The sequence below is a fragment of the Paramormyrops kingsleyae genome, chromosome 24 (assembly GCF_048594095.1).
Source record: "Paramormyrops kingsleyae isolate MSU_618 chromosome 24, PKINGS_0.4, whole genome shotgun sequence".
Classification (NCBI taxonomy): Eukaryota; Metazoa; Chordata; class Actinopteri; order Osteoglossiformes; family Mormyridae; genus Paramormyrops; species Paramormyrops kingsleyae.
The window spans coordinates 24,182,832-24,205,359 of NC_132820.1; the positions used below are offsets into that span (position 1 = coordinate 24,182,832).

General features: G+C 44.1%; 1 long non-coding RNA gene, 1 other non-coding gene and 4 pseudogenes across 2 annotated transcripts; 2 read left to right on the forward strand and 4 right to left on the reverse strand.

Moving 5' to 3' along the window:
• Nucleotides 1–180: 180 nt before the first annotated feature.
• Nucleotides 181–311, reverse strand: LOC140582608 (U5 spliceosomal RNA; annotated as a pseudogene).
• Nucleotides 312–675: 364 nt separating this feature from the next.
• On the reverse strand, nt 676–870 carry LOC140582529 (U2 spliceosomal RNA). The gene has a single exon (XR_011985452.1). It is a non-coding gene; the product is annotated as a U2 spliceosomal RNA (small nuclear RNA).
• A 732-nt stretch (nt 871–1,602) lies between these two features.
• On the reverse strand, nt 1,603–4,194 carry LOC140582414 (uncharacterized). The gene is made up of 2 exons (XR_011985384.1): nt 3,944–4,194; nt 1,603–3,083 (listed from the first exon to the last, which is right to left on the reverse strand). It is a non-coding gene; the product is annotated as an uncharacterized lncRNA (long non-coding RNA).
• Nucleotides 4,195–9,467: 5,273 nt separating this feature from the next.
• Nucleotides 9,468–9,645, forward strand: LOC140582634 (U2 spliceosomal RNA; annotated as a pseudogene).
• Nucleotides 9,646–15,188: 5,543 nt separating this feature from the next.
• LOC140582493 (U2 spliceosomal RNA) lies at nt 15,189–15,294 on the reverse strand (annotated as a pseudogene).
• Nucleotides 15,261–15,398, forward strand: LOC140582638 (U2 spliceosomal RNA; annotated as a pseudogene).
• The last annotated feature ends 7,130 nt before the right edge of the window (nt 15,399–22,528 follow it).

Genomic DNA, 22,528 nt, shown 5'->3' on the forward strand with positions numbered 1-22,528 from the left:
TTTTTGCGCAACAAAAGCAGGAGGACAATGGAGCTAATGGCCTCTCCACCCGAGGTCGGGCCGAGGGAATTCTCACCAGAAAATAAAAAGCTCAGTATTAAAAGCTCAGTAACTAGTAACTAGCTCAGTAACTAGCTCAGTAACTAGTGTTAAACGGCAAGGATGAAAATGATTAGGATTAGCTCTTGCCAAAATAGGGCTTGTAAACTTTTGTGGTAGTCAGAAATAACCCAAACAACTATGACTATACCCCACGGAAATCTTTAGTAAAAACCGAAAGATTTATACGGGATGAAGAGAGACCCGAGTCGATATGGGGCTGCCGCTTAGCGGGTCGCCGTTAGCCGGGTCTCCGTGACGCCCCCGCTCGGAGTAGAATGCCCAGGGGCTCCTCCCTGTCCTCCCGTCCTCTCAAGAAACAGCAATCATTTAAACAAACATGAGGGAAAATTCAAAAGGCAAAGATGACGTCATGCCTTACCTCAGCACAGCTGTCCACCACACAAACAGCGTGTCACCTTACTTTAAAAAAAGAAAAAGAAAAAGAAAACCGGCAGGAAACGGGGGCCACGCCCCTCCCTCACAGCACATGCGGCTAATTAGCTGGCCATCCAGAGGCACTCAGTCTATTAGTCACCCACTCAGTCAGTTCTGCCTTTCAACAACAGGGGGCAGTAGAGGTGCACCGTTCCTGGAAGCACTGCAATACCGGGTCGATGCGTGGAGCGGACGGGGCAAGCCCCACTTCCGGCTCCCTGTTTCAAAAATCTGTTTAATATGTGGTCCCCTCCATGGGGGACGTATCAAAATAACCTTTTCATACCAAAACAAAATGTAAATCAGCTCAAATACATGATTAATAAATATTATGCTTGTGCTACTTATATTAACACATAATCACAATCTATGAGGTTGAAACATTCCCACACTATGCAAATCATGCCAACACAGTACAATAAGACTTTCAAAGATAATATTAAACAAATAGAACTACCTGCAGAACTATTACCAATAAAACAGGAAAAGGGCAATAAGACCAGCAAATACAATTATACACCATTTAAACCTAATTACAATTATATGGTCAATAAAACAATTAAAATGTCACCTTATATGCATGCTATTAAAAAGTTAAGACCTCTAACCCTCTGGAGTCGACGGCATCGTCGGCAATGCCGCGATCTTTCTTGTGTATTTCAGTTCATGACTCGCTGAAATCTTATTATAGAAACATAAAAAAAAATGCTGACTAAATCTGTAATCTGCATTCTTTTCAAAACGTTCATTGTCGGAAGTATTAAACTTTTTAAATCGGCAAAAAAGTAAACCATGTCACCTTACTTTGTTTTACCTGCATCGGGGGTGTGTAGTACCACTGTCACCCGAAGATCGCTATTCACATTCTAAATAGCCACATTAGCGCGTATTCAGATCGCATTCGCATGGTAATTTGATGAACAACGCAACGGTGAAACGCGATCCAGATACATCCCCTTCAGCGCCATAAAAGGGGGGAGGGACGTGGCCAGGTGATAATGGCTCATTCATTCACATGAAAGTTGCTACATATTCAATGAAAGGAGCCAGAAATAGTGACACGAGTTAGGTTTTTCTTATTTATTTATCCAAATGAATATTGCAACTACACCATTTAGTCATCTTCGTGTAGCCAAGACTTTGGTGATCAGATATCTGGGATCAAAACAAACTGCCAGCATTGCTTACAATGTAGTTTTATAATGTTTCTGCAAGTGTTCCAAACTGCATTTTGCCATGTCTATACTTTGAATGTCAAATTACAAACTTCACATAAATCTAACATATTTACAAAGTACACTAAGATTAAGATGAGTTTGTTGCCAAACCAAATATATAAGAAATAATTTATTTGCCAGGAATTAAGTTTTTGATATTGAATGAAATGTGTGAGCATGCCCCAGTTAGTGAAAGTGTGTCCCCTACCCCTAGACTCCAGAGGGTTAAAAAGGAACACATCCGCATGACTTCCAAGCTCTGCACAAGGGTCGGGCTAAAACGGCATCATACACCTTCCCAAAACACATAAAATCAGTAACCTTGGGAACAAAATAGGTTAATCGCACAATAAACAGCACAACAGATCAAAATGTTAATAAATATCAATAATGTTAATATTGATGAATAAGTGCTAACAGTGATCAACCAAAACAGTGCTCAGTAAAATCTTTACATGTCAATAAATAAAATCCATACCAAATAAAACACACGCACAGAAAAACAAAGCACACTTACCTAAAACCCGATGTGTCCTCTGTGTGCTTCAGGAAAATGCATCATGTCAACCCTGTAGGATGGAGTGTCACCACCTAGACGTACCGGGGCAGCTTTCGCCTAGGATCAAGGCAGTTGGATGGATGTCAACTTACCTCTGGGGGTAGGTCGTTTAGGTAGATGGCAGCTTCCTTCTGGGGCCTGGGGGTTTGGGTGAATGTCAGCTTACTTCTGTGATCAGGGTGTTTGGGTGGAAGCGAGCTTACCTCTGGGGTCAGGGGATTGAGTTGAAAGCAGCTTGCCTCTGGGGTTGGAACATTTGGGTGGATGTGAGCTTACATGAGGGGCCTGCATTTTTGGATGGACAGCAGCTTGCCTCTGAGATCAGAGCGTTTGGGTGGATGGCAGCTTGCCACTGGGGTTAGGGCATTTTGGTGGATGTGAGCATACCTCAGGGGCCTGCGTGTTTGGGTAGACTGCAGCTTGCCTCTGGGATCAGCATGGTTGGGTGAATGGCTGATTACTGGGAACAATGTGTTTAAGTGGATGGCAGCCTACATCTGGGATCAGGGTGTTTGGGTGGACAGCGGCTTGCCTCTCTGCTCAGGGTGCTTGGATGGACAGCAGCTTACCTCTGTGGTTGGGCCGGTTGCGTGTTTGGGAGCTTACCTCTAGGGCCAGGGCGCTTGGTGGACGGCAGCTTACCTCTGGGATCAAGGCGTCTGAGTGGATGAAAGCTTACCTCTATTATCAGGGTGTTTGGGTTTATGTCATCTTAACTCTGGGGTCAAGGCGCTTGGTTGGATGCAGTTGGTTGGGTTGGAGCTTCACCTCTGGAATTAGGGCATTTGAGTAGATGACAGCTTAACTCTGTGATCATTGTGTTTGGGTACATGTCAGCTTACCTCTGGGGTCAGAGCGTTTGTGTGTAGGGCAGCTTATCACAGCTAACTATCGATTAGTTTAACTGAATTTATCCAAAAATTATTATTATTTCTATACCTGACAGACAAAATATTGTGACTTACATATAATGTGACATGTTGTTAATGCAACCAGTAATCAGAAGACAGTGTGACATGTGCTGCACACCAGGGCAATTTCAGAATCACTAATCAGATCTGCAGTTAACACCAAGTTATGGTAAACCAAGTGACGCCTATATAATATACATGTATGGAAATCACACAATCCGAAAAATAGTTTCCCGAAATATTAACACAGAGGTATTTCTCACTCACTATAAAACACGATGTAAATTTCCCTGTAGTAATTAATAGATTAACAGACAAAAAACCCAGAGTCACACCAACGAAAACACAACGCAATGCTAGGGCCAACTAGCAAGAACTGGCTAACCAGGTAAAAATTCGCAATGAACTTCTAAATTATCGAAACTCAGTTACATCAATAAGTACATAAGTTACCACGAAACATACATGTATTAGTTTAATAAAGTCTAAGCAGAAATGATCAAAATAAATACGGTTTTGGTTTTGTTTGCCGGAGCTCAAACATCGGACATCTCCCTTAGTAAAAGGGTGTGGACTCTGGCCGTTGACAACCACGTGCCGCTCGCGCCACACAACGTCGTTGACCGCAGTCTGTCATACTCTCGCGTGTTACGTCTGACTGACACGCGCCGCAATAGTGAGATTTAGCAGTACTAACGTTAAAAAAAGCTCTTACTGACCTCATTTTACTGTATCATATGCGCAGTAATTTATCTTGCTTTCTTAAAATAACCAATAAATTTTGGTGCTACTGCTCTGTTTGAGTCCATGAATTATGTCCTGCATAGAAATGTGTAGTGGCAGAACATTTAAACAACTGGATCGCATTTTAAAACATAATCTTATGTAGACATCACACCTCTCCCGGAAGACTCCCGCAAATGCACCACAGCTCCCTCACACCCCCGAATAATGTGCAGCATCCTGGAAATCTGTCCACACAGAAATAAAAGCAATCAAACGCAGGGAAGTGGCCACGTGCCTACAGATCGTATGTTGGGCGTGGCTACGGATCGTCTGTCGCCGCCCCCCAACTTTCACAGCCAGCACCCCCCCCCCCCTTCCCTAAGGTGGGATAATTCAGACATCCCAACCTGCAAAAACTCAATTCAGGGAGGTGCCCCCAACCCCCCGACAAGGAGAGAGATAACTTCAACAAACTTGATTTCACAGTTTAATTTGTTCATTAATTTCCTCTAGTCAGCGCACTAAATTACGAAGGTCAAAATTATGTATTTTGACAATAATATAAGTAGATTATTTTACCATTTATGCAAATTCCTTAATTATATTCCATTGCTACTTTACAAAAGTCTTTCATGACAGCATTAGCAACTAACCAAGTGTCTAACTAGTGTAGACCTGAATAATACAGCACATGAAATGACACTTGTTAAACTCACCTCAACATGCCTTTTACAATCGTTTAAACCGTCATGGGCAATGCTGAAATCACTGTTGCAAACAGTACAGCCTACTTTAATGTAAAATCAGACAGATTGCTTAACTTGCAGCTGCCCAATTACGCGTACATATTTTATTGCCGCAGATAATTAAGGTAGGTAATACAACGCTGAAGGTTAGAGGTATAGTACGATTACATATGTACAACATGTGGTCATTTCAGTCAGACAAACGTTTAAAATGGAAAACCAGCTTTTACCGGCAATTTCCATAGCACGTCCTAGTCGAAGTACTACACTGCCATCTATTGGACAAGTCAGGTTACTGAATCGTGAAATGTGTCTGTACTGAAATGGATAAAACAAACATAATATCTTCAGTCATGTTTTCTTTTAGGACCACTACAAGAGGATTATCAGTATGAAGGTTTATCAATAAAAATAATTTATTAAAATAAATATTACAGGGCTCTCCCTGAAAATAAGATGCTCTTAGCTTCCAAAGCCAAGGACACATTCTAGTGTTTTTCCAGGAGACTGGACCTAACTAACCTGGGGCCTTATGAAAAACAATCAATCAGTTCATGTTGAAGCTCACAAGGTGTGGAGAACAAGAAACACAAGTAAGGGAGAAAGGCAAGGTGCAAAGCATACACAAGCAGTGTAACGACATATCAGTTACAATGTATGATTAAACATACATCATTTCTCACAGTATGAATAGTGGCCCGTTGCTCCTACTATAGCCTCACGCCTCCAGGGTCATGGGTTCAATCTGCACCCCTGCTGTAATAAACAGTGAAGTTATTACAGTAACATGATGTTTATCAGTAAAATAGTACACTCAAAAAAATATTTAGGCCTAATATTTAGGATTTATGTAATTTAATTGCATATAAAATTTCCATGCATTTGGATTACATAGTTTTAAAGAAAGCAAATTAATAAACGTAATATAATGTGTATTCATCAGTTTAATATAAATAAAACAATTACGAATGAGATTTATGTAATTGTGTTATGTCCAATGTTTTTTAAATAGATAATAACTAAGATTATGCATTTACAATACATACAATTTGTTTTAAATTCATATGAACCAGATTTATGTATAAATTTTTTATAAAGATTATATAAAACTCATTAATAAATTCAAAATGTTTAAAATGCATTTATAAAAATTATATTTATGCAATTCTCCCAATGGATCAAATGTAAAAAAAGACAACTGTTTCACATTTTAACCATTTATTGATACTGAAATGCATGTAAAACTACATTAAAAAAACAGAATTGGTAACACTAAGTTAAACACTGTTCAGTCTTTGATTATGTAAAACTTCTCAAAGTGTAAATGAGCAGCTGTGACAAAAACCATGACACTTTTCTCCATTTTTCTATAACAAAAAAATAAAGCAAGCAATTGTAAACAGAACTAAGCAGCGATAAGTCAAATATTAATAAAAGATTGTTCTTAACAACCTTGTTAAACTGGAGGTACACTTAATTGGATTTACTTAATTTAATAGTGGACAGTGGTTGCACACAGATGTTTTGCTTTGGCAGCAACTTGAACAATTGAGTTAAATTAACATAACTTATTCATATTCAATAAACCTGTGTACTTTCTGTTTATACAGTGTGATTGAAACATGTTTTGTTAAAGTAATTTGAGCTCTTGGAACATTTTATTCCTTCTTGATTTTATCACTTTATTCCAACACTATTCAATAACTTTTCCTCCAATACTATTTGGTCACTTAAAAACTACATGTTATTTTCATTTTACATGTTAATATTATATTTGAGTGTCAATTACACAATTTTACAATGGTATTTTTATTTTTCTTTCCCATCAATATAATTTAGAGCAGCAAAACAACTCTCCCATTTTCCAATGGTTTCAGTTCTAGACAACAGCTGATTTATTTTCAATTTCTAAACCCAAATGAATACAAAATGAATAATGAAGAAAATGACAAAATCCAAGTTACGTTATTTTCTGCAAAATATTTTCATTCATTGTGCGTTATTATTATAATTCACATGTTCCCAACATTTTGATATTTTATGTACACAGCAAATGTGCCAGTGTTAAATTAGCACTGCATGGTGTCTATATGGGTCCACACCATTCAGTGATACATTTAACACTTTACAGTGTGCAGTGAGTGTTCTTTTTACAGTATTAATCTTTATTAACTGTAATAGTGTTCAATTTACACCATAGGGTAAATCAATGAGTCTCCACCTCCACATATCTTATAAAAGGCAGATCAGACAATTTTACTTCTCCGCAGATTGCTTGTTCTAAGTCCAGCCATGGACTATCTACCGGGCTTGATTTGATCCAATTTGTTATATACTGCAGTCTGTTGGCTAAGAAGTAGTGATAGAAACTTGGTAGTTCTAGACCACCATTACCTTTGGCTTTTTGCAGAGTTTTCAAGCTGATTCGTGATGGTTTGTTCTTCAATAAAAATGACAAGATGCTTGAGTCTAGTGATTTAAACCAAGCCATAGAGAGTTTATTATTGATCATTGAGAACAAGTAATTGATTTTAGGCAGGACCATCATTTTAATGGTGGCAACTCTTCCAATGAGTGATATAGGTAGAGATTTCCACTGCACAAGATCCTCTTCCACCTTTTTTAACAAAGGAATATGATTCATCTGTACTAGATCTGAGAGTCTGGTGGAAAAATTTATGCCTAAGTATCTAAGGTTACCTGACTGTAAAGGAGTAGTAGTTGTGTTTTGGAAACTACAATTCAAAGGCAAAACTGTTGATTTGCTCCAGTTGACGGAGTAGTCTGATATAGATGAGAACTTATCTATAAGTGATATTGTCTTCAGAAGAGAGGTTGGAGAATTCCTAAGAAAATGTAATACGTCATCTGCATAAAGGCTTATCTTATGGTCTGTTTTTTCTGTTTGAATTCCTTTAATATCTACATTTTGTCTAATTAGTTTGTTGTTTTTAATTGTATTTGATCATTTTAATATTTCATGGCCAATTTTAATATTGTCACTTTGAATGTCAGGGGTTTGAGGAACGTTTTAAAACGCACGTTGGTTTTTAATCAGCTGGCATCTTCCCCTTCAGCATTTGTTTTCTGCAGGAAGTCCACCTCCGGGACCAGCGGGACGAGGCTCTCTTTTCACGACAATGGAAGAGGGGTAGATCCTACTGGAGCGTAGGTGGTGTCCACTCCTCAGGCGTCGGGATTCTTTTTGGCGACCGCGCCTTTGAGGAAGTAAGTTAATTTACCGCTCTTCAAGGCAGGGTTTTGGGAGTGGACGCCACATGGAGGGGACAGCGCCTCCGGGCCATATGCATCTACGCTCCAGTGGAAGCCTCGTCCCGTATAACTCTCTCTGAAGAGTTGTCCCTGTTCTGTGTCACAGATCGACACTTGATTTTAGGAGGGGACTTTAACATCGCGTTGGAGGGTAGAGAAGATGTCAGCTCAGGGCATTTTCGCCATTTTATTCGTTCCTTTAAACTTGTGGATGGTTTTAAAACATGCAACCCCAGCATGCTGGGCTTCACCTGGCATAATAGTCGCGGAGCCAGCAGTCGCATCGACTACATTTTAGCTTCACCCCCCGTTGTTTTTGAAAAGGTGTCCCTCTCCCCACAGTGGCCCACTGACCACTTGGCAGTGGAGGCCACTGCCTCCATAGACGCCCCTGTATATGGGGGCGGCTATTGGAAAATGAACCTGCAGATCCTGGAGGAGAGCGATTTTAGACACCTTTTTTTAGATCACTTCTCCGAGTGGCAGAAGGACAAGCCTACCTTCCCCTCTGTGGCCGAATGGTGGGAGAGTGTGAAGGACAGGATCCAAACCTTCTCCATGCAGTATAGCAAGCAGCGCAGGATGGAGAAGAAATTCTCCATTCTGCAGCTGGTGAGAAGGTTGCGGGATGAATACGCCACTTACAACAATGGGGGCATGTATTAGGATGAATTCACGGACGATTACGTCACCCACGTGGCATGGAATTAATCCTTTTACTATAATATTCTGGGAAGTTGTAATTGTGGATTAATTCTGATCGTGTGTGGACTGATCGTCCTGAAATTCAGATCAATTGTCCATGATTCACCCCGAATGTTACTAGACTGCACTATTTACCGATCCCCTGTAAAACCTAATTTTGCCATAAATAACTTGGGCTCGTAAAAAGAAGCCAGGATGCTCATCTTGCATCAAAAGCATGCATTTGAGATGACATTTTAATTGCATAAATGGCCATATGTGTTTACTTAGATTTTAATGGTGTGTAAATATATTGGTTGCTTTTATTGCTTTTTTTTGTGCTTATTTTATGGTGAATGGTTCTGCAGATAGTTTGTTTAATACTATTTTAAAATATTTTTAGTAATGTCTTATTGTATTGGCATTCACTTATATGATATGGGAAAATTTCAGCCTGTTATATTATGACTATTTAATAATAATAATAATAATAATTGATACTTTATTGATCCCCGTGGGGAAATTGTTTTTACGCCTCCCTCAACTTGCTCTTTGTAGAGCAAGCTGTCCGCGAAGGGCAGCCACCCGTAGCGGCGCCCAGGGAGCTGGGGATTGAGGGTCTTGCTCAAGGACCCGCAGACGTGCTGAGGCTGGGCTTGAACCGGCGACAATGATATTTCTGAATATCATTGTTTTAGTAGGAAAATGTTCTTTTTAATTCCCTTGTTGACAGTGCCAATTTTTTAAGTGCAGTTTCTATTATATGTTTTAATGTGTTTGTGTCGATGTAAATAATTGTGCAGAACTGTTTAATAAAGTATTTGGATCTGAAAAAAAAATCTGTTTTAACAGTTTAATATCTGATACATCCCCTATGGAGGGGACCACATATTAAACGGATTTTTGGAACAGGGAGCCGGAAGTGGGGCTTGCCCCGTCCGCTCCAGGCATGGACCGGGTATTGATGTGCTTCCGGGAACGGTGCACCTCTACTGCCCCCTGTTGTTGAAAGGCAGAACTGACTGACTGACTGACTATATAAAGTACATGATCTTACCACACTGACATTTCTGATTTTGCTAACAATCATGTACAGTAAATTTAAAAGCTTGTAAGAAGATTCAGTGTGCAGTTACCAGGTTACAAATAAACAAACAAATAAATAAAATGGCATCAGAAGAGAAGTACGATGACAGTAAAATGTGTGAAACTAGTGGAATGTGAAAAATGTGTGTGCATATAAGTCTCCACATGTATAAAGCGGCTGTATAGCATAACAAAAAGGAGCAATGGATAACTGACATAAAGTGCTTACTGTCCATAACGACAATGAGTCATGTACGGCGTAAGATAAACACAACATGCGTTAGCTTTGAATATGCATAATGCACACGCAAGAATCATATGTCTTTGGAATCGAGAGAACTATCAGATAACTTCAACAAGTTACCAAATGGATGCAAAATCAAAGATAGGCTATTAATTTCTGCCTGACACTAACCTTGTATTCCTCTGTCACATGACCGGTGGGAAGTAGGATCCGAATGCAAGCTGTAGGGCAGAACCCCCTTTGCGGGGAGCTTTTCTGGCAGGCAGGCTTGGGCACAGAGACGCAAACAGACAAGGACAGAACTGGAGAACATTGGCCTGGGCACTTTACCAAACTAAGGAATGGGAAAACACAAGGCAGCTGGTAGTGACTGACAGAAGGACAGGAACATGAGGTGAGACTAATGGCGCTTTTCCACTGCATAGTACGGCACAGCACGGTTCAGTACAGCTCACCTTGGTTTGGCTCAGTTCGGCTCGGTTTGCGTTTCAACTGCAGTTTAGTGCCGCTTTAGAGTGGGCGGGATTATTCACATGTCGTTATAGTTGCGCCGCCTCTACTGCCGTGACATCATCGTAAACGCGCCACAAACAAACACACAACAATGGAGCATATCGACGGAATGGTGTTCTTCATTCTCGGCATGTGGATGTTTTTAACAGCAAGGCGAAGGAGTTTGTTTCAAAAGAGGCTGATGGCAGCCAAAGAAAACACAGCTAAAAAAACTAAGAGAGTTTTGGTTTTTCACTTTTTCATTCCGCGTCGCCCCATCCAGCTCTCGCTGGATCCGCTCCTCGGCTACCAACGAGAGGAACGTCTGCACTTCCTCAATAGACCACGAAACAGCCATTTTTGGTTAAAACAAAATGGTGCGTCCGAACCTTCGCTGGCTGTGCTAAAAATCTAGCGGGTCTGTTGTGTCTCGTGTCGCAAGTTCAGTGACGCAGTAATGACGATTTTCTCCGGCCAATCAGTGACCAGTAGAGTTTACACGTCACTTTTTGGTAACGGTTCGGCGCGCTTGGAACCTTGGATAAGATGGTACTAAAAAAAGGACCAGGTACCGGGTACTGTTCCCAGTGGAAAACCCCTCAAAAGTGAGCTGAACTGAACCGTGTCGTGCCGTACTATGCAGTGGAAAAGCGCCATAATAAAGACCAAGCGTGGCTCATTAGGGCCACGTCAGGGAGGAGAACTGGAGAGTAAGGTTGACAGGACGGGCAGGCCATGACAGTAACACCCCCCCACCCCCCAATCCTGTGCCCTCCTGGTGCAAAGGTATCATTAAGGGGACACACAGACCAGGGCAAAACCAAGGACAGCAGGGGAGACAAACCGCCAGGACACAACTCATGACAGGCCAGGTAACCCGACAGGGATGCAGACTAGGGACCAAAAGACAAACAGCGGGTGTCAGTGGGCAAGTGGCAACAAAGGAAACAGAAGAAGGAGACAAAGGGAGGGATTGGGCACCAAAAGGACCAAAGGTGGCACAGGACAGACAGGGCAGGACACAACCAGACAAACAATGTGCAACAAGAATAGGGCCAGGAGAGGGAGCCAGGGGGAACCTAAAGTGGGAAGCAAGAGTGACTGGAGTGGGGGCTGGAAGAGTGAAATCGGGCTAAGAGGTGAAACCAGGGAGAGCCACGGGGAAGCAAGACTACAGATCAAGCTCCGAGGTGCCGCAGAAGGGTCACGGCCAGGGGGGCCTTCGGAGTCCTGTCTGGGTCTGTAGAAGGACGAGCTCCTCTCGTCTGCGCCAGCCGAGGGAAGAACAGCATCGGTAGACGGCGAGGGGTCGGCAGAGCCGGAGGGCATCGAGGAGCAGGCAGGACAGGAACTGGACCACACCGTGGACCCTGCAGAACAAAAGCACAGGCCAGTACCAGTGCCGGAGGAAACCGCAGGTGGTTCCTTTTGGGAACCAATGGATGGGGTCCCCCGAAAAGACCCCCTTGGACCGAGCTGGGGTCAGGCGGTAAGTCTGGGTAGCATACCCCAGATCTTTCCTCCTGGAGCCGAACCCCCGACCAGTTTTCCGTTGACCCTGCCGTTGTCACGGCGATAACCTCCTCGGCTGGGGAAACTCTGGTCACGGGGCTGACACCACGGACTGGGACTCAGGGCAAGAACTGGAGGGTCCCACTCCATGTCCTCCGGGCCGCCTGTGCCTTAATCCATACTAAATGTAATTAAACAGAATGAAGCTTAAAAGAATAAAATGGTAAAGAGAGGAAAATTTAATGTGTAAGTTTCAAAAAACGGGCTCTTACTTTTATTCAGATGTTTGCAGGCGTTGTGACTCTGTGATGAATGGTGACGTATGAGATCCTGAGAATGGGCTACGCCTCCAAGGGTGAGTGGCAGGTGGCATTTCCCAGGAATTACAGGCTGGAGATGTCTGAGGAGCTCTCCTGGAGTGAAGACAGAAAGAGAAGAAGGGAACAAGCAGAGGGTGTGGGGAGAAAAAGACTGCAGATCCAGTTACAGGTGAATTGTACAAATGCCCTTGAAGTCTTGGTCCATGAGGGATCCAATTTTTAATTAAAAAAAAAAAAGGACAATAAATTATTTAAAAATAGAGTTTTCATTTATATCTGTCTAGGAGTTAAAACACATAAAATCAATTAACTTACCTGGTGATTTTGGAACTTCTGACCCCAAATCAAAATAATATAGATTATAACTAAATGCATCGTTTTATTTGGGAAAAAGGGATAAATTAAATAAAAGGTTAAATTTGGAATCTAAAACAAAAACAGCAATTTCACATCAGGAATAAATATCATTTCAAGGGTCTTCAGTACATTTTTCCTGTGTCTGCTCCCTTTACACGTAGAGAGTGATATAAACATGTACCAATATGTTAGACTGACTGAAATGAAACAGAGAAAACGTAAAATAAAGAAGTAAGGAAAATAGAGGTTAAAATGCACGGTAATTTGTCATATTGGCGCAAATGCACATAAAAAATGTGCAACCGATTGCTGCATGTATCGCTTTTAAAGGTTAATGCGTACTTGTGAACCAGTTATGTCCATCACTGCGTACATAGCTAACAGAAAGTCAAAACGCATTGCTGTGCTCTAGAACTTGTGAAGTAACTTGCGTGCCTGCTAGCGGCATTCCAGTTCATTTCAAAAGGCATGCACAAGCAGTGCCATCTTGTGGTTTGTCATATATGGCAGATAGGCATGTTGCTGGCCACCCTAAACGAGGACCCAGCATGATGTTGGCCACTGCTGCTGGGCTGCTGTCACAGTTGGTGATTTTTGCTACCTGACTCGACGGTGATCTCAGCCATGGTCCATCTCCTGACCCCCATTATATTTTGTGAATGTAAACCCGTTTAAGTTCACTGCTGCACAGTGGGAAGCAAGAGATCAACTCTGGCGTGTACTGACAACGTAAAATTCGAATAATACTTATCGATGTCAAATATGTGTATCTACATGCAACTAACCAACTATTCAATCAGACTCAGGATGTGCAACAATACCAGGCCCATTTACAAAACAATACTCATATACTTTAGTTTGTGTTCACTAAAGGGGGGGGCGAGGCCATTGAAGCACCATGCTTGCATTAGTTATAGGACAGACATGTGATCGTGTTAAATCCCCAAAACACAAAAATAACACAACACTACAGTCACCACATCCTGTCAGCTGGATGGAAGGATACTTTTTTTTTTCAAACACTGGGAAAGTTGGCCGGTGAAACAAAACTGGACACAGACAGAAAAGAACCCCACAACTCTCCTCACTGATCTGTCACTCAAAGGTCAACCCCCCCCCCCCCCCCCACACACACACACACAGGACCATACAGTAGCTCAGCCAAGGCTGGTGATGTTGGAACGGCCACCGGGGGGCGCCACTATGCGGTGGCCAGGGCGCCTAGGGACATTGTCGTCAGCTTGGGGACCTGAAAGGCAGCAACAGACTAATTTCAGAAAGGGCTTCGACTGGATGTGTGCAGTGATCATTTTCCATATAGAATTTAAATGTTTTAAGGTCCTTCCACAAAAATGAACTACAAATAAACTACAAATTTACCTCAAAATGGCAATTCCATGGCAATTATGGATGTTCAGTTGTTAATAATAAAAATATATGTTTATTTATACTCAAAGCTTCATAAAACCACACGGGCAAGATTATACGCTGATCCTGGCTCTGCAGAGGACGGCAAAATAGCGCATTGATATTTGTACTCATGCACCAAATTTATCGACCTATGAAATGAAAGAAGAGTTAATCATGTGGAAGAGAAGAGAGGAAGAGACAGGTAGATTGTAGAAGACGTCATGCAGAGAACCACTGACACGTATGGGTATGAACTTGAAGAGGAGCCCCAGGTTTGGGATGAGAAACAGACACGAAACACCGGAAGGGAAAAAGAGGATGGCCACCAGGTGCAGAATGGCCTGCAGAATGCAGGAAATACCCCAAGAAGCCATGCAAAGGATCCACTCCTTACTCAGAAGTCAACTTGGCCAATACCCAATCAAACCCATACCCAAAATTTTCAGCATCAAAGAACTCTTAATTCTCCTTCACTGTCTTTTAGCCCTCAGTCTCTCCCTGGCTCCTTCCTGCCCTGGTACCTCATCTATCACCAAGGAGTTTACAGCCTACAGGAATGTCCATCATCATGACACATCGAAGCAATAGCGGTTAACCTCACAAACCTATAGCTGATGTGTGCTTGTTATGTTTGCTTGTATTTGTGTTACCCTCCAACTGCTGAGAGTCCGGCCTTGGAAATATATAAGATGATGCAGGTGAAGTCAGGGCAAGGTGCTAGGAGACATCAGTGTCAATACAAGTACAGACAATCGTCATTGTGGGGTCCCTTGCTCCCCAACATGCTGGGGAACCAATAAAAAGGAAGAAGGCATGGACTCTGCCCAATTAAAGACCTTATTGCATGTGTGTAGGAAACCAAATTTCTCTGGGCTCCGCGTGTATCACGGTTACATATGAAGCACACATGTGTTTAAACTTAAAAAAAATCAGGATGAAAGGTGCCTTATTCCCTTTTGCACAGTCATGATACATTTCTGTAATCACATCTCGTCAGCAAGGGGGTATCTCACGCCCCGAAAATTAATATGAATGATTTCTGTTTTTCACCATTTTACTTCAGGTGCTCCGGTTCGATAAGCAGACCCTGTCTCACTCAGTCACCCACTCAGTCAGTCAGTCTGAGTCAGTCCGTTTAATATGTGGTCCCCTCCATGGGGGACGTATCAGATATTAAACTGATACTACACTTGATCTTAGCCAAAAGGCCGAGAAGCCTTTTATTAGATGGATTTTTGGAACAGGGAGCCGGAAGTGGGGCTTGTCCCGTCCGCTCCACGCATCGACCCGGTATTGCAGTGCTTCCGGGAACGGTGCACCTCTACTGCCCCCTGTTGTTGAAAGGCAGAACTGACTGAGTGGGTGACTAATAGACTGAGTGCCTCTGGATGGCCAGCTAATTAGCTGCATGTGCTGTGAGGGAGGGGCCCTGTCCGTGCACAGCCCCCGTTTCCTGCTGTTCTTCTCTTTTATTTTTTTTTTAAAGGAAGGTGACACGCTGTCGTTTTGGTAAGGAATGACGCCATCTTTGCCTTTTGAATTTTCCCTCATGTTTGTTTAAATGATTGCTGGTTTTGAGAGGACAGGAGGACAGGGAGGAGTCTGGGCCCTGAGGCTGACGGCTGCGACATCCCTGGGCATTCTACTCCGAGCGGGGGGGGGCACGGAGGCCCGGCTAACGGCGACCCGCTAAGTGGCAGCCCCATATCGACTCGGGTCTCTCTTCGTTCTTCAGGACCGGTATACATTTCTTCTCCTTTCCGGATTGGAAAAGACAGGAAGGAGCAAAAGTGGAAGAGTTGACGAAATGGCGTCGGATGGCATAGCTTCCAGCGGTGGGGCGTAAAGACCTTGCATTCCAGAGCATCCCCGCGCATATGAGAGTCTGCTCCGTACATCTCCATTCAGGTAAGTCAGCTTCCGGTGTGATCACTAGACTCCATTCTTGTGTTTGTCCCTAAAGAGAACAGCCAGGATAGGAAATGCTGGAAACCCATCCCGACCGGAGTCCATCCCTTCCCGGTGGCACAGTAACCTGAAAGTGTTTGTGAGTGTGGTTTATGTCAGATTAGGAGAGCTGAAATTAACCTTTTGTTGGATGATAGTCGGCGACCAAAACAAGAGCTAGATCACAGAAAAGTGTTTCAAAAGCGACAGCGTCAAAGTGAAATGCAACACTGGATGGAAGTTTTCTAGTCCTGATGAAGGATGTAGAATCAGAATCCAGATATGTTTCCATACAAGGAATTTGCCTTGGTGGTGCTTTTACATGACATTACAAAGAACATACATCATTTAGCAAAGACATATGCAGAAAGGTAATAGACAATAGACTGGCAATTGGGTAATATGATAATTATATGATAATTAAGTTTATTAATGGCAGTAATGATGGTATTATGATATTTATATATGTGTGTGTACATAGTAATCATTGTAGTATGAATATAAACTATATAAATGGTATAATAATTTAAAGGGCTCTTGAATGGTGCCGTTATTAAGTAGCAGCCAAGTCAACTATATGTGCAAGAGTGCAATATGTATACAGAGTTTGCAGTATGTGTGCATAATGTGCAAGAGTGCAGAATATAATCATAGAGGAAGTTTATCAGTTGTTCACTGGTTATGCTGGTGGATATTTCACTGCAGCTGACGATTAATTGAATGTCCATTCAGAGACTGGTTTGGTTAATGAGAGAGACTACCTGAGGGGAGAAGCTCTTGGCGTGTCTTGTGGTCTTGGTTCTGATTGCCATGAGTCTTCTCATGGAGGGTAAGGCTTGAAAGATGTGGTGAGCAGGGTGAGATGGGTCCTCAAAGATTTTGTATGCCCGTTTCCTGGTTCTGGTGATGTACAGTGTCTGGAGGGTAGGCAGGTTACTGCCAATTATTCGCTCTGCTGAGCGGATGATGTATTGCAGTCTGGCCTTGTCTCGTTCAGTGGCTGATCCAAACCAGGCTGTGTTGGAGGAGGTGAGGATGGACTCAATTATTGCAGCGTAAATCTGGGCCATCGTGGTTATAACATGTTATTTTGGATCAGGCACGGACAGTTGTGAGAGTTCAGTCCGCATTAGCGCCGATACAATAGTATTCAATGCAAAGCTAAAGTCCACAAACAAAATTCAAACAAACAAACAAAATTCTAACATATGTCTCAGGGCACTCCAAGTGTCAGAGCAAGAAATGGAGTCCAGTGTTAACTGCATCGTCCACAGGTCTGTTGGTTCTATAGGCAGACTGTAGCCTGGGGTCAAGCGATGGGTCTGTGATGAATTTAAGGTATGACAGCACAAGTCTCTCAAAAGCCTTCATTACCACCGATGTGAGAGCCACTGGTCTGTAGTCACTGAGGCAAGAGACTCTGGGTTTCTTTGGAAAAGGTGTTATTGTGGATGATTTAAGACACAAAGATCCAGTGACTGGTTGAAAATATCTGTGAAGACAGGTGATGGTTGATCTACACAGTGCTTCAGAGTGGCTGGGAAGACAGAGTCGCTTTCCTTGTATTCTGACTCCGGAAGATCTTGTTTACATCTCTGTCGTTGATTCTCCTCGGGAGGTGGCTGGACGTGGCGGGGGGGGCTTGGGGTGAGCTGGGGAGAGTGTGGGCGAGGTGTGAAGGTACCCAGGTGTGAAGAAGGCCATTGAAAAGGTGAGGGCTGTATGATGCATGAATGTGGCTTTTCAAACCCACAGTAGAACCCACAGTATCACCACTCCTGTAGGCTTCATCTTTTGTTTTAGGAAGCTGCCTGAGTTCAGTTGTAAACCATGGTTTTTTCGTTATTATAGCTGACAACAAACTTTTTGGGAATGCGAGAGTCCTCGCAGAAGCTTATGTGCCATGTTACAGTGTCCGTGTATTCATCCACGCTGTTAGTAGCAGTTTTGAAAACATTCCAGTCTGTCGAGTCAAAGCATGATTTTAATTGCTCTACAGCTCCGCATGTCCAGTGTTTCACTCTAGTAACGACAGGTTTAGCAGTTTTCAGATTTTGTCTGTATGCTGGAATTAGATGAATTGTTGCATGGTCAGAGTTTCCTAGTGCAGCACCAGTCATTTTCTGTCATTAAAATGTGACGTCTTTTCAGTTACCTATTTATTTCTTTTGGCTTTTTCTTATTATTATCTATGTGTTCATTGTAATTGATTAATAAAATTATTTATTTTCATTATTATTTCTTTTTCACTTATCTTTGAAATGTGATTTTGACATTTTAATTTGATTATATCCTTGTCTTTGTAAAGCACTTTGAATTGCCTTGTGCCTGAATTGTGCTATATAAATAAACATGCCTAAAATCTTTGATAATGACAATGTGCCCAGCCGGCTGTGAACTGTTCGTGCGCTTCAAGAGATTTGTAGTTTTTAAACTCTTTAAAAGTGTACGCACTAATGACAGAAACTAGGTGGTTGACAGTGTCCCCATAAGAAAGCCAAGGTAGCGCATCGGGATCCCTTGTTCATGTGTTCGCTGGCATTTCATAAGGGTCGACGAGGACACCATAGACAGTGGTGTCCTCTCACTGTTCTTCGCTTTCTCCATCTTTGCATTTCTTGCAGTGTGAAGATCTGCGAGCTGTTTAATTTTAGTGACCGCTCCTTTTCAGGATTATGTCGTATATGTTTAACATTAGTTCAAAGTGTGGAAGGGAAATTTAAAGTGATGGTAGGCCAGGGTTGGGAGGCATTGTGGGATTGTTCTTGTGTCTCAGGTTATGTTGTTTTGGGGATGGTGCCGTGTGTCCTTGCCTCACAGCCACCTGCACGGAACCAGCTTTGCAGGCCACAGACCTTGGAGAACTGGGCTGAAGAGAACATCTCCGGGCGGAGAAAGGGGGGCTGCAGGAAGCCTTGAAATGTAGCTGCTATACTATGCTAGACGCAGTTTGTTGTATGGTAGCATTTGAACACACAAGCAAGTTATGTATCCATAAGGGTTGTATATGTTTACGCTGAAATCTTTATTTAGGTAATATAGGGTTGAGGTTTCCCTTACTGATAGCATTGTGAGCCATGCCAGCCATGGACACCGAAGGGGGGATTGCACCTTTTTGCTGGGTTGGGAGTGGAATTTCCATAATGTTTAGGGTTTCTGCCCTCCTTCCTAGGCTGGATAGTGTTGGGGCACGGCGTCTCCACCGGGTCCGTGGATGAGAAGAGATTCACAGCTGACATGGGGAGAAGTTGCAAATCACCGGTTTATTGTCTTGACTGATTATAATCAGGGAGCGGCCGTCTGACATACATTCAGCATGTACAGGAGGAGGCTCTGCCATATGTATCAGCTGTATCCCTTTTAAAGCCCTTTGGGCACCCCCCCCCCCCCCCCACCCCTTTCTCGGTACCTTCCGTGTACGTGACAACCACATGTGTGATTCCAGCCGGCTCGTAGTTGTCCTTCTGGAAGGCTAAAAGATAAGTAGGGGCCGCTGATATTCTCTGTCGCCCCCCCTATCTGTTCCGATTAGGTAGCCTTGCCTTGCCGGCGCGCCAGTCAGTTCTCATTTTGATTAGTTATAGCATTATAGAATCATTCCCTTTATTTTATTAATTATTCCCTCAATTCCCCCTTTTGATCTCCGCAAGGAGATCACCCTGATTATGCTGATTAGTAATATTTTCCCTTATTTATGAAATTTTGCATTCTGCCTTTTGATCTCCGCAAGGAGATCACCCTATTGGCGGGGGAGGTGTAGTTCAAAGCTGTCCAAATGACCTTTGCCCCTCTCCGGCCCGACAGGCAGGAGAGGCATCATCCGCGCATAGGTGTCATCACGGTAGTGATGAGACGAACTGACAGTGCGCGCAGGCAGGGAATACAACAACACCCACAAGTGACTAAAATCGCAGCAAAAGTAGCAAAGGATAATAAAAGCGAGCCCATTAAGCCTTTCCACTGTCCGAACGCTGAGGTCAGCCAAGCATCCCAGATGTTATTGATCCCGGATTGTGCATGCATTGTTTTGGAGAGGGTCCGGAGACCCTCGAGTGCCCTGGTCACTGAGCCGTCTGGTGCTGTGTTGTTGGGAATGTAAGTACAGCATACTTCCCCAAACATAGCGCACACTCCCCCCTTTAGGACTCTGAAGAGTTCCACACACAATCCTTTCCATCCAGCCTAGGAAGGAGGGCAAAAACCCTGAGCTTCAGGGAAATTCCACTCCAAGTCCGCCACAGGTCTTATAGTATATTAACCTGCTGATTTCTGGGTGCGGGGTGCATTGCGCATTGTACCCGAGTGTGGCTGGAACACTATGCTGGATTGCTGAATAAAGAAGAAAACTTTGCTCATTACATGCGAGGTCTGGAGTTTGATTCAAGTGTGACAGAGTGAGAGTGATTATAGAGGATTATAGAGTCATAGTTGTTTGGGTTAATTCTGAGTACCACAAAAGTTTACAAGCCCTATTTTGGCAAGAGCTAATCATAAGAGCTAATCCTAATCATTTTCATCCTTGCTGTTTAAATCACTCATGAACAGATGTGTTTGTGAGAAATTGGTTTGTTTTAAGCATTTTGAATTTAAATAAATACTGCAATACTCATTGCAGAAATACATCTTTTCCAATATTGTGCGGCCTAATAATGAAGTACTTACTACTAGGAGATATCTAACAACATAAGATGCAACATTCAACAGGGGGTAGTGAAGTGATATGTGGCAGATCAAAGTGCCAATTCGATGTGGGGCAGTGATTAGCATGTGGAGAATGCTGCAGCAGTATTACAAAATCAGCAACTCTTTTAAAAATAATAGTGATATAAATATATTATTTATTCATAAGTATATAGAATTAGTACACAAAATATAAGTATATAAATATAAGCATATAAAGCATATAAGTACATAAAGTATAAGTATATAAAGTTTAAGTATGTAAAGTATATAAGTATAAAAATCTTAAGTATAAAAATGATATGTATAAAAATGTTATAAGTATAAAAATGTTATAAGTATAAAAAATTTTAATAAAAAAAGTTTAAGTAAAAAAAGTTTAAGGGCTCAGAGGCCTGCTGCTCCTACTCATCAGAGTGGATTTGTTGCTTCAATTTCTTCTTCAGAGCCTCTGCTAAAATGGCAGCAACGTCCTCTGAGGCCATGGGCGTCCCCTGCGTCAGTCCCCTCCTCGGCACTGGCGTCCCACCTGGCGACCTCAGCACCGGGTGCAGTTTAATGCGGGGCAGCTCCGCCAGGACATCCACTATGTTGGGGCCTTTGGTGGGTCCTGCGCCACTTCCCTGACGATGACTTGTCTCCTGCTTGGGGCCCTGGATACTAGCAGGTGGAGGAGGCGGCAGTGCAGGCGGGGGGGCGGTGGAGGAAAAGGGGGCGGGCGGTGGAGGAGGAGGGGCGGCAGGCGGAGGAGGAGGCGGCGGTGGTGGCGGCAGTGGAGGAGGAGGGGGCGGCGGGCGGAGGAGGAGGCGGCGGTGGTGGCGGCAGTGGAGGAGGAGGGGCGGTGGAGGAGGAGGCGGTGGAGGAGGAGGGCGGTGGAGGAGGCGGCGGCAGTTTAGGAGGAGGAGGGGCGGTGGAGTAGGAGGGGGCGGCGGGCGGAGGAGGAGGCGGCGGTGGTGGAGGAGGAGGCGGCGGTGGAGGAGAAGGAGGTGTCCCCTGTGTCAGTCCCCTCCTTGGCACTGGCGTCCCACCTGGCGACCTCAGCACCGGGTGCAGTTTAATGTGCGGCAGCTCCGCCAGGACATCCACCATGTTGGGGCCTTTGGTGGGTCCTGCGCCACTTCCCTGTCGATGTCTCTGCTTGGGGCCCTGGATACTAGCAGGTGGAGGAAACGGCAGTGGAGGAGGAGGAGGCGGGGGTGGAGGCGGCGGAGGAGGTGGTGGCGGGCGGTGGAGGAGGAGGGGGCGGCGGCGGACGGAGGAGGAGGGGGCGGCGGACGGAGGAGGAGGGGGCGGCGGACGGAGGAGGAGGGGGCGGTGGTGGCGGCGGTGGAGGAGGCGGTGGCAGTTTAGGAGGAGGAGGGGGCGGTGGAGTAGGAGGGGGGCGGCGGGCGGAGGAGGAGGCGGCGGTGGAAGAGGAGGCTGCGGCGGTGGAGGAGAAGGAGGTGTCCCCTGTGTCAGTCCCCTCCTTGGCACTGGCGTCCCACCTGGCGACCTCAGCACCGGGTGCAGTTTAATGCGGGGCAGCTCCGCCAGGACATCCACCATGTTGGGGCCTTTGGTGGGTCCTGCGCCACTTCCCTGTCGATGTCTCTGCTTGGGGCCCTGGATACTATCAGGTGGAGGAGGCGGCAGTGGAGGAGGTGGCGGAGGAGGAGGGGCGGTGGAGGAGGGGTGGTGGAGGAGGAGGGGGCAGAGGAGGGGGCAGCGGCGGTGGAGGAGGAGGAGGAGGCAGCGGTGGAGGAGGAGGGGGCGGGAAACAGCTTGGAGCTGAAGTGGGGACTACAAAAGGAGTCTCAGTGGTCTCCGAACTGCTCCGGGATATATGTG